This window comes from Microtus pennsylvanicus, chromosome 4 (assembly GCF_037038515.1).
Source record: "Microtus pennsylvanicus isolate mMicPen1 chromosome 4, mMicPen1.hap1, whole genome shotgun sequence".
In the NCBI taxonomy this organism is placed as follows: domain Eukaryota; kingdom Metazoa; phylum Chordata; class Mammalia; order Rodentia; family Cricetidae; genus Microtus; species Microtus pennsylvanicus.
In genome coordinates this window covers 105,980,536-105,995,773 of record NC_134582.1, presented here as the reverse complement: position 1 = coordinate 105,995,773, position 15,238 = coordinate 105,980,536, and the positions used below count along the sequence as shown (strand labels likewise).

Here is a 15,238-nt window from a genome sequence, read left to right as displayed (position 1 = left end):
CATGCCAACCTGCAGAAGTCCTCCCCACCAGCAACCCCACAGCTACCACCCTTGCCTAGGATCCAGAGTGGGCAACAACAACCAAAGAACAGAACACCCACCCGACAGGGACAAGATCAGATATCTACCCCAAGAAACACCTCAAATACCATAACTCCATTGCCTACATGGACAGGCAAGACAGCATGCCTCCTGGAGAAAGCAGCGACCTACTGCAATAGGCCTTCAGAAATGCAATAGAGCAAGCAAAAGATGGCGTGGGCTGCATGGCGAACGGCAACCACTTCCACTTGACAAAGTTCCAGCATTTCGACATTGCAGACCACACTTCCCTAGCAGAAATTTCTACTTTCATTTTTAATGATTCTCGCTGTATGTAACGGGAGTTCTATGTGCCTCTTCCTTTGGAAAATTTTGTGGGGCTTTGGAGAAGGATGAAAATCTATACAGTGGCAGCTTCTTTAAACAAAACAGTTCTTTGGGGAAAGTTCCCACCAACGTGGAACCATATAGCGTGATGTCTCCACAGACAGGATTCCCTGTTGTGTCCCCCTGACTACACCGGGAACAGGAAGGTGAGAGATTTACTAACTGGCACACCTGACCCCCAACAATGAAAAGTGAACAATCCAGACTCAGAGCCTGAGGCCGTTAAGGGCAAGAGTTCAGTCAATAAGCAGAGAGGAATCAGAATGGCAGGGTGTCGTGGGAAAAAGAGTAAGACACCAGGACCTTTCCTTTGGGAGCACAGCAGAAGTGACAGTCCCAGTATAGTGTGAGAAGACACGAAGGAATTCAACTAGGGTACAACTCCGAGCTTCTTATGCTACACGGTGGAAAAGCCACAATATATCCATCCCACTTACAAGTTGTAGTGGAGTGTCTGGTCCCCAGTTCTTTCCCCAAGGCCATGCATTTGCAAAGGGGCCTCCATTCCTTCAGGGGCCTGAGGAAAGCCCCAGCTTGCCACAGGGAGTCATTCTCCTTATCTCCAGCAAGGAGAGTTACCAAACCTCACAGAACAATAGGCACTTGGATACTTGCTGAACCCAGTGATTTTGTCTCAGGGAAAATGCTGCGATGAAGTTAATGTTGGCTCAAGGATCCCTGAATCCTTGAGTCTGCTTCCAGTCTTGCCTGTAGCTAAGTAAGCTATTGCACAATTGTAGAGTATAAAACATACAGCCATTTTTCAATAAAGCGACATCTATCTGGTTCGCCCTCAGGCCTGTCAATCCCTTCCTTCCCTTGCCAGCAGCTCGCCTCCTCTTTGAGACCTGAACCCCCTGGAGTCCCTGGAGCTGGAATCCGTCAATAAGGCAAGGACTTCAAAATAGCAATTATGAATATGTCCAAGGACCTTAAAAAAGGATCTGAACAAATGCAGTACCGAAAAAGGTGAAAACACAAACAGTTGGATCAAACAATGAAAATTTTTTAAAATCTGAACATCGGTACAAAATTATGAAAGAAAACCTACACTGAACTAAAACTGGAGATAAAAAAAAAACTTCAGGTGTTAAACAAAAACCTTAAACTAAGCCTCATTAGAAGGTTATGACATTGAAGAAAGAATTACATTAATTTCTCAAAAAAATGTTAAATCTAAAAAAAAGATTTTTCCCCCTTTTTTCTTTTTTCTCTCTTTCTTTTTTTTCTTTTTCTCTCCTTTTTTTTTTGAGGCAGGGTCTCTCTGTGTGGCTCTGGCTATTCTGCACTCCCTTTTTAGACTAGGCTGGCCTCATACTCAAAGAGATCTGCCTGCCTCTGACCCCACCATTGCATTAAAGGCATGAGCTACCACCACCTGGGCAAAAAAATGCTTTTAATGCAATCTTAGAAGAAAATTTAACCAATCTAAAGAAAGAAGGTTCCTGTCCAAGTACAAGAAGGACACAGAACAATAAATATACAGGAACAGATAAGAAATTCCCCATAACACATAATACTCAAACACTCAATATACAGAACAAAGAAATATTAGAAGCTGCAAGGGGAAAAGATCATCTTATAATGTCATATCTTTATAAATCTTACAAAAATATTTTAAAGACTTATAAAATTCTTTGTTTTATAAACTCTTATAAATTCTAAAAGTTTTAAAAATTCTAATGAAGGCCCACATATTAGAATAACACTGACATCTCAGTGGACACTCTAAAGACAGTAAAACCTGGACAGACGTTCTGGAACTCAGAGAGACTACTGATGCCAGCCCAGACTGCTATACCCAGCAAAACTATCGATCACAGGCAGCAGGGAAATTAAAACATTACCTGACAAAACTAAATTTAAGTAATTTCTATCTCCCAATCTAGTTCTCTAGAAAACATTAGAAGGAAAACTTCAGTGTGAGGTTAGCCACATCCAAAAAGACACAAGAGAAAAATAATTCCAGGACAGGAAATCATGAGAGGGGGGGTAAACTCATACACGAACAGGAAAAGACAAGAAATCAATAAACACGGCTCATTGCTAACAGATTGACTAATTAGATCAGAAAACAGACTCTGTCTTTCTGCTGATTCCAAGAAACAATCCACATTGTCAAGGATACAGATCACCTCAGGGAAAAGGATGGAAAAAGGAATTCCAAGTGCAAGGACCCTAGAAGCAAGCAGATGTGCTTTTTTTTTTTTTTTTTTTTTTTTTTTAGTTTAGTTTTTCGAGACAGGGTTTCTCTGTGGCTTTGGAGCCTGTCCTGGCACTAGCTCTTGTAGACCAGGCTGGCCTCGAACTCACAGAGATCCGCCTGCCTCTGCCTCCCGAGTGCTGGGATTAAAGGCGTGCGCCACCACCGCCCAGCTAGATGTGCTTATTTTAATATCAGACAAAATAGACTTTTGATCAAAACTGATAGAAGAAATAGGGAAGGACACTCCATACCCTTTAAAGGAAAACCCACCAAGAAGATATTGTAATAGTGAACAGTTATTCACCAAACACAAGGGCATTCAAGTTCATAAAAGAAATATTACTACAGGCAAAACCACACATTTCTCCTCACACAGTGGTGGGGTGGCCTCGGTTCCACACCTTCCTCCATAGACATGTCATCCTGCAGAAACCAGAGAAATGCTGGAGATGAATGACGTCACAAGTCAAAAGGACCTAGCAGATGTCTACAGAACATTCCAGCTAAACGCTACAGAATACAATTTCTTTTCAGCAACTCACAGGACTTGCTCAAAAATTGGCCACGTACTAGGATACAAGGCAGTTCTCGACAGATACAAGAGAATTGAAATAACATTCTACCATAGCCTATCCAATCCCTATGGACTAAAGCAAGATATCAACAGTAGCAGAAAGTATACAAAGGGTGGAAACTAAACAATTCACTACTGAATGAAAAATGGGTCAAGACAGAAATCAAGAAAGAAATTATGTTTTAGTCAAATAAAAACAAAGCACACCATATCCACACCTGTTGGACACAAGGAAGGCAGTTCTAAGAGGCCAGTTCCCAGTTCTAAACGAGTACATTGAAAGTCTGGAGAGATCTCACAGCAGTAACCTGGTGACATAAGCCTTGTTCTGAGAGCTCGAGACAATGACAAGAAGGAGTAACACCCCACAGAGCAGACGTCAGGAAACAAACTCCTGCATGGACTCGGTGAAACAGAAACAAACATATAAAACACAACTCAAAGAATCAATGAAATGAGTTAGTCTTTAAGAAAATCAACACGATTGACAAACTTTTAGCCAAATTATATAAAGCCCAAGGAAATTATTCATGTTAACAAAAGTAGGAATGGCTGGGCGGTGGTGGTGCACACCTTTAATCCCAGCACTAGGGAGGCAGAGGCAGGCGGATCTCTGGGAGTTCAAGGTCAGCCTGGTACAAGAGCTAGTTCCAGGACAGGAACCAAAAGCTACAGAGAAACCCTGTCTCGAAAATCAAAAAAAAAAAAAAAAAGTAGGAATGAAAAGGGGACATTACAGTAGACACTGAGGAAATTCAGAGAATTATCAGGACATTCTTACTTTTTTTTTTTCTTTTTGGTTTTTCGAGACAGGGTTTCTCTGTGGCTTTGGAGCCTGTCCTGGAACTAGCTCTGTAGACCATGCTGGTCTCGAACTCACAGAGATCCGCCTGCCTCCCGAGTGCTGGGATTAAAGGCGTGCGCCACCATCGCCCGGCAGGACATACTTTCAAAATCTTTATTTCACCAAATTGTGGAAGACTTAAAGGAAATAGAAATGAAAGAATGTCTTGTATGCATGATCTATCAAAGTTAAGATCAATTTAAATATGCCCAGAACCTCTAATAAAATAGAAGTACTCACTCAAAACAAAACAAATAGCAAAAACAAAAGAAAACCAGTGCAGAATTCTACCAGACCTTAAAAGAAAAATCAACAATTACTTCACAAAATAGTAACTAAAGGAACATATCCTAACTCTTTTTTCAAATGTTCTACTACCCTGACACCAAAACCACATAAAAACCAACAAAAAATTATAGACCAATATCACTTATGGATATATATGTCAAAAATTCTCAGTAAAATATTTGCAAACAGAAAGGACACAGACAACAAGGCAAAATGGCAGCCTACATAATGGGGAAAAAATCTTCACCAATCCCACCTTGGACAGAGGGCTGATCTCCAAAATATAGATAGAACTCAAGAAATTGGCCATCAAATAAGAAATAATCCAATAAAAATGAGGTACAGACCTAAACCGAAAACTCTCAACAGATGAATCTAAAATGGCTGAAAGATACTTAAGGAAATGTTCAACATCCTTCATCATCAGAGAAATGAAAATCAAAACAACTCTGAGATTCCATGTTACACCTGTAAGCATGGTCAAGATCAAAAACACTAATGAAAATTTATGCTGGAGAGGATGTAGGTAAAGGGAACACTCCTGCATTGCTGGTGGGAGTGAAAACTGATACATCCACTTTGGAACCCAGTATGGCGATTTCTCAGAAAATTAGGAAACAACCTTCCACAAGACCCAGAAATACCACTTTGGGGTATATACCCAAAGGATGCTCAATCATACCTCAAGGACATGTGCTCAGCTATATTCATAGCAGCATTATTTGTCATAGCCAGAACCTGGAAACAACCTAAATGCCACTCTACTGAAGAATGGATAAAGAAGATGTGGTACATTTATACAATGGAATACTACACAGTGGAGAAAAATAATGACATCTTGATATTTGCGGGCAAATGGATCTAGAAAACATCATATTGAGTGAGGTAACCCAGACAAATAAAATATGTACTCATAAGTGGCTTTTAGACATAAAGCAAAAAAAAACCATAAGTTGACAATTCACAATCTCAGAAAGCATAATAAATAAGTAAATCTTAAAAAATACTTGCAAACAGAATTCAAGAACATAGCAAAAATATTATCTACTATGGTTCTTTAAGAGAAAATGGCCCCCAAAGGAGTGGCACCATTAGGAGATGTGACCTTGTTGAAGTAGGTGTGGCCTTGTTAGACGAAGTGTGACACTGTGGGATGGGCTTTCAGGTCTCTTTTGGCTCAAGCATTGCAAAGTCGTCTTCTTGTTGTATGCAAGATGTACGACTCTCAGTTACTTCTCCAGTACCATGTCTGCCTGCATGCCGTCATGTCCCACCATGATGATAATGGACTGAACATCTAAACTGTAAGCAAGCCACCCCAATTAGATGTTTTCCTTTATAAGAGTTGCTCTGGGACTGGGGGTAGGGAGGAGGAAAGGAGGGAGACGGAGCTGTGTTTGGTATGTAAAATAAATGAAAAATTAAAAAATAAAGTTCTCCTGGTCATGGTGTCTCTTCATATTAATAGAACCTCTAAGACATATACCACAATCAAAAAGGCTTCATCCCAAAGATGCAGGGATGGTTCAATATATGTAAATCAATCAATAACATTACAACCATAGCAACCATTGCACTATGTAGATCACCAGGATTCACTGTTAGAGGAATAAATGAGTGTTTGACTGCACAGCCCTCTTTGTGCCTCAGCTGCAGCCGTGCATCTTCACAGCACCAAGCTGAGGAGGGATTTGCCCTGCTCACTCCATCACACAATAGCAAGGAAGAGCAAATATATTTGTGCAGTGCCCAGTGTAGCCTGACTCTCCTCACTACCCACCTCATCAAACAACCAGGAATTGATGTCAATATGATCACCATCAGCAGCTGTGATTGTTTTTCTTCAGATGTGGCTCGGGGTTCTCCACAGTCCTTCCTTGTCACCCACTGTCAACACAAGCAACTAATAGACCCTGGGTAGAAAAGGAGGCCTCCTTCCCCTGAGGATGGACTTCAGGGTCTGCTGGTGAGGAGACTGACAGACCTGAGGTTGCATCAAATAGCCCCTCCCATTAGCAGCTTCACGTTAGAAATACTGAGTCTGAGTCTCCCAGCACCCTGCATCCACTTGCAGCTTTTAAAGACCATAGCATCACTGGAAATTGCATCATGTCGGCTAGTGCTGGATCTGAAGCATCTCATACACAGAATGACGGTGTCCACACCCCCTCTGGTTTTCATCTAAACAGAGCAGGAACAGTTACAACTGCCCTTTGCCCCTCTCCTCCCACTTGTTTTTGTCCTCTGGCAGTCTCTTCCCTCAGAAGTTTTTCCTTCCTGCTCTCCTTTGTTGAAAAGTAACACAGGGGGTTCTCCATTCCCTGAAGAGCAAGTAGATGGAACTCAAGGTTGTGCTCTGTGCATACCATTCTGTTGTGTCCTTTGCTTCCATCTGGGTCTGCATGTAATAGCTATTCTCGGTTGTCAGTGAAGAACCAAAGTTCCTCCATTTTGTCTTGTTTAAGCTATTTCTCATAAAACATTCCAGTCCTCAGAAATGGCTAGGGGCAAAAGTAACAGGGTAGTCAACTGGAAAGCACAGATAATCACAGAATGTTTCCACCTGAAGATCAGCCGACAAGCAACAGGTGAGGTTCGAAAATAAAATTTTTGAAGTCTCTAGACACAAGCCAATCAGGATTGAACACGTCACCCCACACCCTGCCAATGTAACTTTGCTAGTTTTTGCCTTTAAATAATCCCCTCTAGAAAGTTGGGGTACCTCCTCTTGCCACTGCTGTGCCCGTTGCTTTGACAAGGTCTCTGCCAGCTTGCACTGTGCACACAATAAACCTTGCTTTTGCATTTCGGTGAGTCGGTCTCCCTGGTGGACATGATAACCACTACATTACAAAAACACCTCTATAGGCAGCTTGTTACTCTACTATCCAGGACAGTTACAGTCTCCTGCTAAGTTGCCATCCAGAAGTTACATATCTACATCAACAGAAAGAATCACAAAGAAAGAAATCAAACTACAGATAAAAGCCGTGGATGAGAGGCGAGTTAATGGCACAGGGAACGTGTATTGGCTGGTTTTCTGTGTCAACCTGACACAAACTACTCTCGTCATAGAGGAAGGAGCCTGAGTTGAGGAAATGCTGCCTTGAGAGCCAGCTGTAAGGCATTTCCTCAGTTAGTGAAGTGAGGGAGGAGGGTCCAACCCATGGTGGATGATGTCATCCCTGAGCTGCTGGTTCTGGGTTCTATAAGAAAGCAGGCTGAACAAGCCAGGGGAAGCAAGTCAGTAAGCAGCACCCCTCCATGACTTCTGCATCAGCTCCCGCCTCCAGGTTCCTACCCTGTTTCAGGTCTGTCCTGATGTCCTTTGGTGATGAACAGCAATGTGGAAGCAGAAGTTGAATGAACCCTTTCATATCCAACTTGCTTTTTGGTCATGGTGTTTCATCATAGCAATAGAAACCCTGACTAAGACAGATAAAATAAGGAGCAAACAGATTCAAAAGTAACAAAACAGCGGCCGCTGGACCTTTTGGTCCCTTTTATTTGTAGCGGCTTTCCCGCCCCCAGGACCTCCTGGCTAGTCATCAAGTCCCAAAACGAAGAGCCGAGGTTCTCATAGACAGTATTCTCAGAAGCTGTTCAGACAAAAGCTTATGCTTGCTCACACCATTTGCTGAGAGAGAGAGAGAGAGAGAGAGAGAGAGAGAGAGAGAGATTCTCAACCTGTGGGTCACGACCATTTCGGGGTGTGGGGGTGTTCGAGTCGCCCAAAATAACCGGGGGAAAAGGATATTTACATTATGATTCATAAGAGTAGCAAAATTATAGCTATGAGTTAGCAATGGAAAGAATTTTATAGTTGGGGGTCAGCGCAATATGAACAACTATATTGAAGTGTCTCAGCTTTAGGAAGATTGGGAACCACGGCTCTAAGACAAAGAGAAATGGTGAGAGGGAAGTGGGGTTTGAAGAAACGTGGAGAGTCAACAAATTCCTGATGGCAGTGGGATGGTCAGGCTTCCTTTGCTTGTTCTTAGAAGAGGATGGAGAATGTGTTCCCTTAGGGCTCCATCCAGAAGATGGGCTCCATTGAAAAATTAGAGAACAATAAAAGCCAACATTGTTTCCGCCCGGTTTCGAACCGGGGACCTCTCGCGTGTGAGGCGAGCGTGATAACCACTACACTACGGAAACTCACTGTTCTAGTTGCTTTACAGTTAACAACAGAAATTTTATACTTTCTAAAGTGCCATTCAGAAGCTACAGAGAACTGCAAAGGGAAGGCAACCAAACCAAAGATAAAAGCCATAGTGGAGAGGAGACACGGCCAGGGGAAGATTAATAAATGCAGCTTGGGCGGCGCGACAAGGGGAGAGAGCTCCGGGAGGGAGAAGCGCGGCTGTAGGAATTCCGGGGTAGAGACGCAACGTGCATCGCAGGGGAACCGCGTGCGAGAAAAACACACAGAGGGAAGGAGCCTGATCACCTGGAGACACCTCGAGGAGATCGCTGTTGACACTGGAGAGCTTTTGAGAGAACCCGGACAGGTGACGCAAAAAGTCACAGCAACCTGTTAAGCAAAGGATTTACACACACACACACACACACACACACACACACACACACACACACACACACACCCTCTCTGAGCTTAGAAAAGGAATACTGAAAACAGTAGAGCGGATTCCACTCAGGCGACGCCGTCGGTGGCAGTGCAGGGCTCCAGTGAGGCGCAGAACAGCCCTCCACCAACATGGTCGAGGGGGCAAAGAGATAGAGGAGGAAAAGAAAGATTCCAGTAGAGGCCGGCAGGGAATTTACTTCTGTAATGTCTGGCCAGTGAAGTAACAAATAGAGACGCTTACGAATATTTGCTCAAGAGAGTGAGAACATTTCCAATGGCAAAATCTCAGCATCTCAATAGAAACGTGATCTCAGATCAGAACAATAATTGGAGGATGTGGGCATCGATCCCACTACCTCTCGCATGCTAAGCGAGCGCTCTACCATTTGAGCTAATCCCCCGATGTTTTTGCTGTTTTTCTTCTACTTTCTTGGAGACCCATTGAACCCACTGTTCCTCACAACGTATACCTGCTATATCCAGGGCCCATGAAAATATTACAGTGAAAGCAAAACTTAAGAGCCGAGATTCTTATGAGGTAACTGCTGAAAAATGTAGGGTGTTAGCTGACAGTCTGAAAACAGAAGTGAGAAAAAGGGTATCATTTCTGTTTCCGCCCGGTTTCGAACCGGGGAGCTCTCGCGTGTTAGGCGAGCGTGATAACCACTACACTACGGAAACTCCCCACAACGCAGTAATTAGTTAGTTTAAAGATACATTCAAAAAATTAGCTCAGTAAATGATTCGATGGTGGTATTTGTTTTATATATTTGTATCATGGGCTAGCTAAATAAAAGTAACTAAGGTGACCGCCCCCTCCCTGACCCGCCCCTTAGTGGCTCCACTCTTCTCTGCCGCTGCCACTCGGATTCCACACTATAAGTGAAGTTCTGTGGAATTGGTCCCTCAGTGGCTGGTTCACCTCACTTAACACCATGTCCCCAGCTTCATTCCAGTGGTTGCAAATGACAGAGCCGCTTTACAAAAGGCTACGTAGCTAACGTTCCATGTTTATCTGCTGTTTTCATCTGTCCTGATGGACAGTAGCTTAATTTCGTATCTGGGTTGTTGGGAATAATCCTTCTGAGAATGTGGAGGAGCCGGTGTCTCAGAAGACAAGGATGCTTACCATGGACAGAGCAAGAGTGAGTCAGGCCTAGCGGTGTGCCCTATTGCTAAATTACTAAAGGACTTTTCAGTCTAGTGCCTTTAACGGCTGTAATAATTTACACCTCATCAAAATTGAGCAAGCATCCTCCTTTCTCCACGCCTCAGGAACACTAGCTCTTTTCTCTTTCCTCTTTCTGGTAGGATAGGAGTGAGGCCTACGTCACAGGGCTTTGATTCTCATTTCCTTGGTCGCCCATGAACTGGGCACATTTTCAGAGGTCAGTTTGTCATTTTTCTTCTTTGAAACTTGCCCATTCTGATCCTTTGCCCCACTTTGCCAGGTTGTTTGTTTTCCAGCTGTGGTGCTTGGTGTGTTTGTGGGCAGCAAACCCTCATCCGATGTGCGATTGTCCATGCTTTCTCCCACTCTGTAGGTGCCCGAGGCTCTGCTGGTTTTTTCCTTCTCTGTGCAGAAGCCTGTGTTTCAGGGTAAGAAGCCTGTGCGTTCTGTCTATGCTTTGGTAGCCTATACTTTTTTTTTTTTTTTTTTTGGTTTTTTGAGACAGGGTTTCTCTGTGGCTTTGGAGCCTTGTCCTGGAGCTAGCTCGGTAGACCAGGCTGGTCTCGAACTCACAGAGATCCGCCTGCCTCTGCCTCCCGAGTGCTGGGATTAAAGGCGTGCGCCACCATCGCCCGGCTAGCCTATACTTTTAAAATACACTCAAAATCTCACCCAGACTCATGCCATCGTGTTTTCCCGCTACATTCTTCTGGGAGTTCTATGGTTTCAGGTCTTACATTTAATTCTTCTGTAATACATTTGGTATTTGCACCTGCTGTGTGAGACGCACTGAATTCCATTCTTCTGCACGCAGATATCCAGTTATCCCAACACTGTGTACTGGAGAAAGCGTTCTTTCCCTGTGTGCCCTCACATTTTCCTTCTCTTTTAGTTATGCTATTGTTTTGTTGTTTCTTGGAGATGGATGCACCCTACAACCCCAAGCTGGCCTAGAACTCACTGTATAGCCCAAGCCTGTTCAAGCCTCCTGTCAATCCTCCAGCCTCAGACTCCTGAGTGTTGGGATTGCAGCCATGAGTCAAATTTTTCCCAGATGCCCCACCCTCTCCAGCTGTGTCTTAACAACCTTTTGAAGAATGGACTGGGTATACATTCATGGATTTATTTCTGGATTTTCTATTCTGTTTCGTTGGCCTACACATGTTTTTAATGTCAGTATCACAGTGTTTGGGTCATCATAACCTTGTAGAATATATTTATTTTTTGATTAGATAGTATGATTAATCTACTTTTTTTCTTCTGAAAGTGATATTGTTTCTTTCACTGATTTTATGCCATTTTAAATGTCTTAAAGTTTTCAGCCTGCAGGATAAATGCATTGTTATTTTATAGCTACTGTAAATGGATTTTTAAAAAACTTTCAGGGATTTTTTTGCTAGTGTTTAGAAACGCTGCTGATCTTTGTGCTGATGCTACAGCTTCCCTGACTTTGTCGATTCACCAGAGGTGGCCTTTCTGCTACCCAGCATGCACTTGAGCGCAGAGGTGGCGCATGCACAGAGTAGAGAATGGTTCAAGACCCACAGAGCCTTGGCGGCGAGACCAAGGCAAAGTACAGTTCAACCTGCCAAGCCCAGGACTCACACCTCAGCCCCAGGCCCTAGGCAGAAACACAATCCACAGCGCCCTCTTGCGGCGGGAAGTTCCCCTCCGTCAGGGACGATTAGATGCAGCTCTTGGGTAGTGTTGATGCCTGTCTGTCCGGGGCATTCCGATTGCCTACAGGCTATGAAGCTGTGGTAGCTTCTTTCGATGTGAACTGCAAAGGTTGTTTATCAAAGAAAATTGAGCAGGATGAGCTACCGGGTTTTTTTTGTGTGTGTGTTCATTCTCGGAGGGGAGGTTTAAAACAGCCAAGAGTCCTTAGATGGACGCTCTCCTTGCAAAGTGGGGCGGTATAGAAGATGCTGCTGCTGGACCGGTGACAGGTTCTTATCTTTTTCTTCGGAAACGTTTTTGGACCTCCCTGCAGACCTTCCTAGTGTGTGGTGACCAAATGCAAGTTATAACCGAGCTTTTTGAGGAACATTTCAGGAAGAAGCTTTCTGAAGATTTTCGTGACATGGGTGGAATGTTTTGATACAGCCAACGCCCCCAACTTCCCGGCAGAAAGGGAATACTTTAAACCAGGAACGCGTTCATGATAGGCAACGGGCCACATCCAGGCAACAAGAATTTTTTGGCCCATAGACAGGGTCGCTATTGTCCCTCCAGCATCTCTTAGGTCATTCTTGGAGCTTCAACCAACATTCTTGGAACATTCTTGGAACCTTCCCGTACTTTCTCAGTGATCCACTTCCTTAACGTTGTTGACATCTACTGCCTTCCCGACATTTGTCTCCCCTCCAGCTTCTCGGCTTAGCAGACGTAAACAGTCTTTTGTTTTTCATTCTTTTACCTGTATTTTTAGGAAGCAGGGGAGGAGTGAGTGGCAGCTCTCCTGTGCAGAGATCGGGACAAATGCAGGAGTTGGCGCTCTTTGCAGATTCCAGAGATCAAACTCAGGTCCTCGGTCTTGGCGGGAAGGACCTTTCCCTGCCGAGTTCTCTCCCTGGTCCTAGATCATCTCTCTTGAAGCCCCATTTTCTGACAGATTCAAATCCCTAACCTCACTAGGAGGGAGGAACCTAGAAAGAGTTTCTATGGTCTCCAAACAGGAACCCAGGAGACTGAAACTGATAGGAACTGGTCTGCCTAGATCTCAGCACTTTGAGGTGGAGTAGGATCGAGAAGTCAAGGCCAGGATGGTCAAGGTGGGCAGGCCCAATGTAGGCGACAACTATGTAGTGAGAGGCCCTATCTTTACGCAAGAAAATGAAAGAAAAATGCCTCATTGGTTGGGTTCCTGCCTATTCTTCTGGGGAGGAGAGCAAATGCTCAACTCTGATGCTCCTCACACTGCTTGTTCTGCTGCCCCCTTTTCCTGGTCCGTTCCTTGGAGCAGCACCCTCAGTGTCTACAGCAACTACCCTAGGTTAACATCTGCTTGCATGAGGGAAGGGCTGAAGCAGAAATGTCAGCATCAGGAAAAAGATTAACTCACTGTCTAGGTAGCTCACAGGCGTGGGATTGTATGCTATCCCAAACCAGGTATTTGAATGAAGAACATGGTGACCACACACTACAGTGTTTTCAGCCAAGGAAGGCTTCTCTGCCTATCCTGCTGCCTGCCTATTTCCTTTGGACTTTTTACCTTCAGGATTTTCTTCCATTTTAAGAGGCTGGTTTTCTTTGGGGATAGAGTTGGTGCTGGGCATGTGTCAAGTAAGACTAAAGATATTGACAATCGGGCAGGGCTGGGTATAGAGAAGTAGTCCTGAAGGGAAGGCCATCTCAAAGGGTGGGAGGTCTTCCTGACCCTTGGCACACAGCCTGTCACTGGCTTGGACCTCTCATGAGGTAGAGGTCAGGGAACTGGGCCATGAGGCTTCCAGTACCAAGCTAGGAGAGAGCGAGCCTCAGAAGCCTGCAGCAGCAGCAAAGGCTTAAACAGAGTGACTGTGTTATCACAACCCACACACCCAGATGTGACAGAAAAGACGGTGGTTACTTCTGCGTCTCCTGATGTCACTGGGATCTCTGCTCCTCCTGAGGACTTGGGTTCCCAGCATTCACAAGGCGGTTCACAGCTGTCAGTAGGGGATATAAAGAGCTCTATGCACAGACAAACATGAAGTTATACATATACATAAGAAGTCTTATTTTAAAAAGACCAATTTAAGGGGCTGGAGAGATAGCTCAGCAGTTAAAAACACTGGCTGTTCTTCCAGAGGGCCCAGGGTTCAATTCCCAGCACCCACATGACAGATCAATTATCTTTAACTTCAGTTCCAGGGGATATAACATACTCACGCAGACATACATGCAGGCAAAACACCAATACACATAAAAAAATTATTTTAAAAAGATCATTTTTAAAAGCAAAAGAACTATTCCTTACATTTAACCCACTTCAGGCTATAACTAATTTCCAGGGATAACCATCACAAAATCAAGCCAGTCCACATCCTGGACTGAGATTTCCGGCTGAGATTCAGTCAATATGGGCACAATGACCTTAACTGCACTTGACTCCAAACTGACTTACAAGCTGGGGTCATTTTTGGCTGTAACTCCACACTACAGATCCTACAGCCAGTGACAAAGTGACAAGGTACTTTTAGAACCTGGCCTATCCCAGGGAACACAAGGATCACAGTGCAGAGCTTTGGAGTCAGTTGAGGGAGCAGGCTCCACTTTCCTCCACAGGATAGGATAAGAGCCCTAAACACCCAACTTTGGAAATCTGAAATATACCTAAAAAAGTAGAAAATGCTCATTGCTTTGCTGTCTTATTTTTGAAGCATCTCCACTAATACTTGGTTCTTTATCTTGGTTTTTTTTTTTTTAAGACAATAAGGCCTGGCCATCCTAGAACTCACCAGTAAACTAGCTTGACCTTGAACTCAGAGATCTACCTACCTGTCTCCAGCATTAAAGGCATGCACAAAGCCCAGCTAACAATGTCTCATTACTGTGCTCTAGTCACACAGAACCAGGTGAGTGTCTTGCGTTAACTTTCACCCTGTTCTTACCATTGCTCCTGTACAAGAGGCTTAATGTGGAAACAGTGGGTTTAAACAGCGGCCCAGATGAAGATGCAACTCTCCCTTTAAGCTACGTGACTCTTTATAAGACAAAGACCTTTCTGCCACTCCTTACTACTGTCACAAGTAGATAATAGTTCCCGAACTGGTTGTCAAGTAAACATTACAGGTAAGCTGGGCGGTGGTGGCACACGCCTTTAATCCCAGCACTTGGGAGGCAGACGCAGGCGGATCTCTGTGAGTTCGAAACCAGCCTGGTCTACAAGAGCTAGTTCCAGGACAGGCTCCAAAGCTACAGAGAAACCCTGTCTCGAAAAGGCAAAAAAACAAAACAAACAAAAAAAAACATTACAGGTAAAGTGCAGAACATATTCTTCAGGATTGTTATAATCTCTCTCCTCACAGCAACTCAAAGAGTTTGCAAAACACACTGAAACCCTAAGGAGTGAAAGATAAAAGTTCGATCTTTGTTCCTAAGAACACCAAGGAAGCAAATAAAATAGGAAGAATGCCACCCCAGACAGAAATCAG

The 15,238-nt window shown here is 44.0% G+C and overlaps 3 non-coding genes across 3 annotated transcripts; all 3 read right to left on the bottom strand.

Annotated features, from left to right (window-relative positions):
* Window positions 1-8,426: 8,426 nt before the first annotated feature.
* Trnav-cac (transfer RNA valine (anticodon CAC)) lies at window positions 8,427-8,499 on the bottom strand. Its single transcript has one exon. It is a non-coding gene; the product is annotated as a tRNA-Val (tRNA).
* Window positions 8,500-9,257: 758 nt separating this feature from the next.
* Trnaa-agc (transfer RNA alanine (anticodon AGC)) lies at window positions 9,258-9,330 on the bottom strand. Its single transcript has one exon. It is a non-coding gene; the product is annotated as a tRNA-Ala (tRNA).
* Window positions 9,331-9,537: 207 nt separating this feature from the next.
* Trnav-aac (transfer RNA valine (anticodon AAC)) lies at window positions 9,538-9,610 on the bottom strand. Its single transcript has one exon. It is a non-coding gene; the product is annotated as a tRNA-Val (tRNA).
* Between the last annotated feature and the right edge of the window lie 5,628 nt (window positions 9,611-15,238).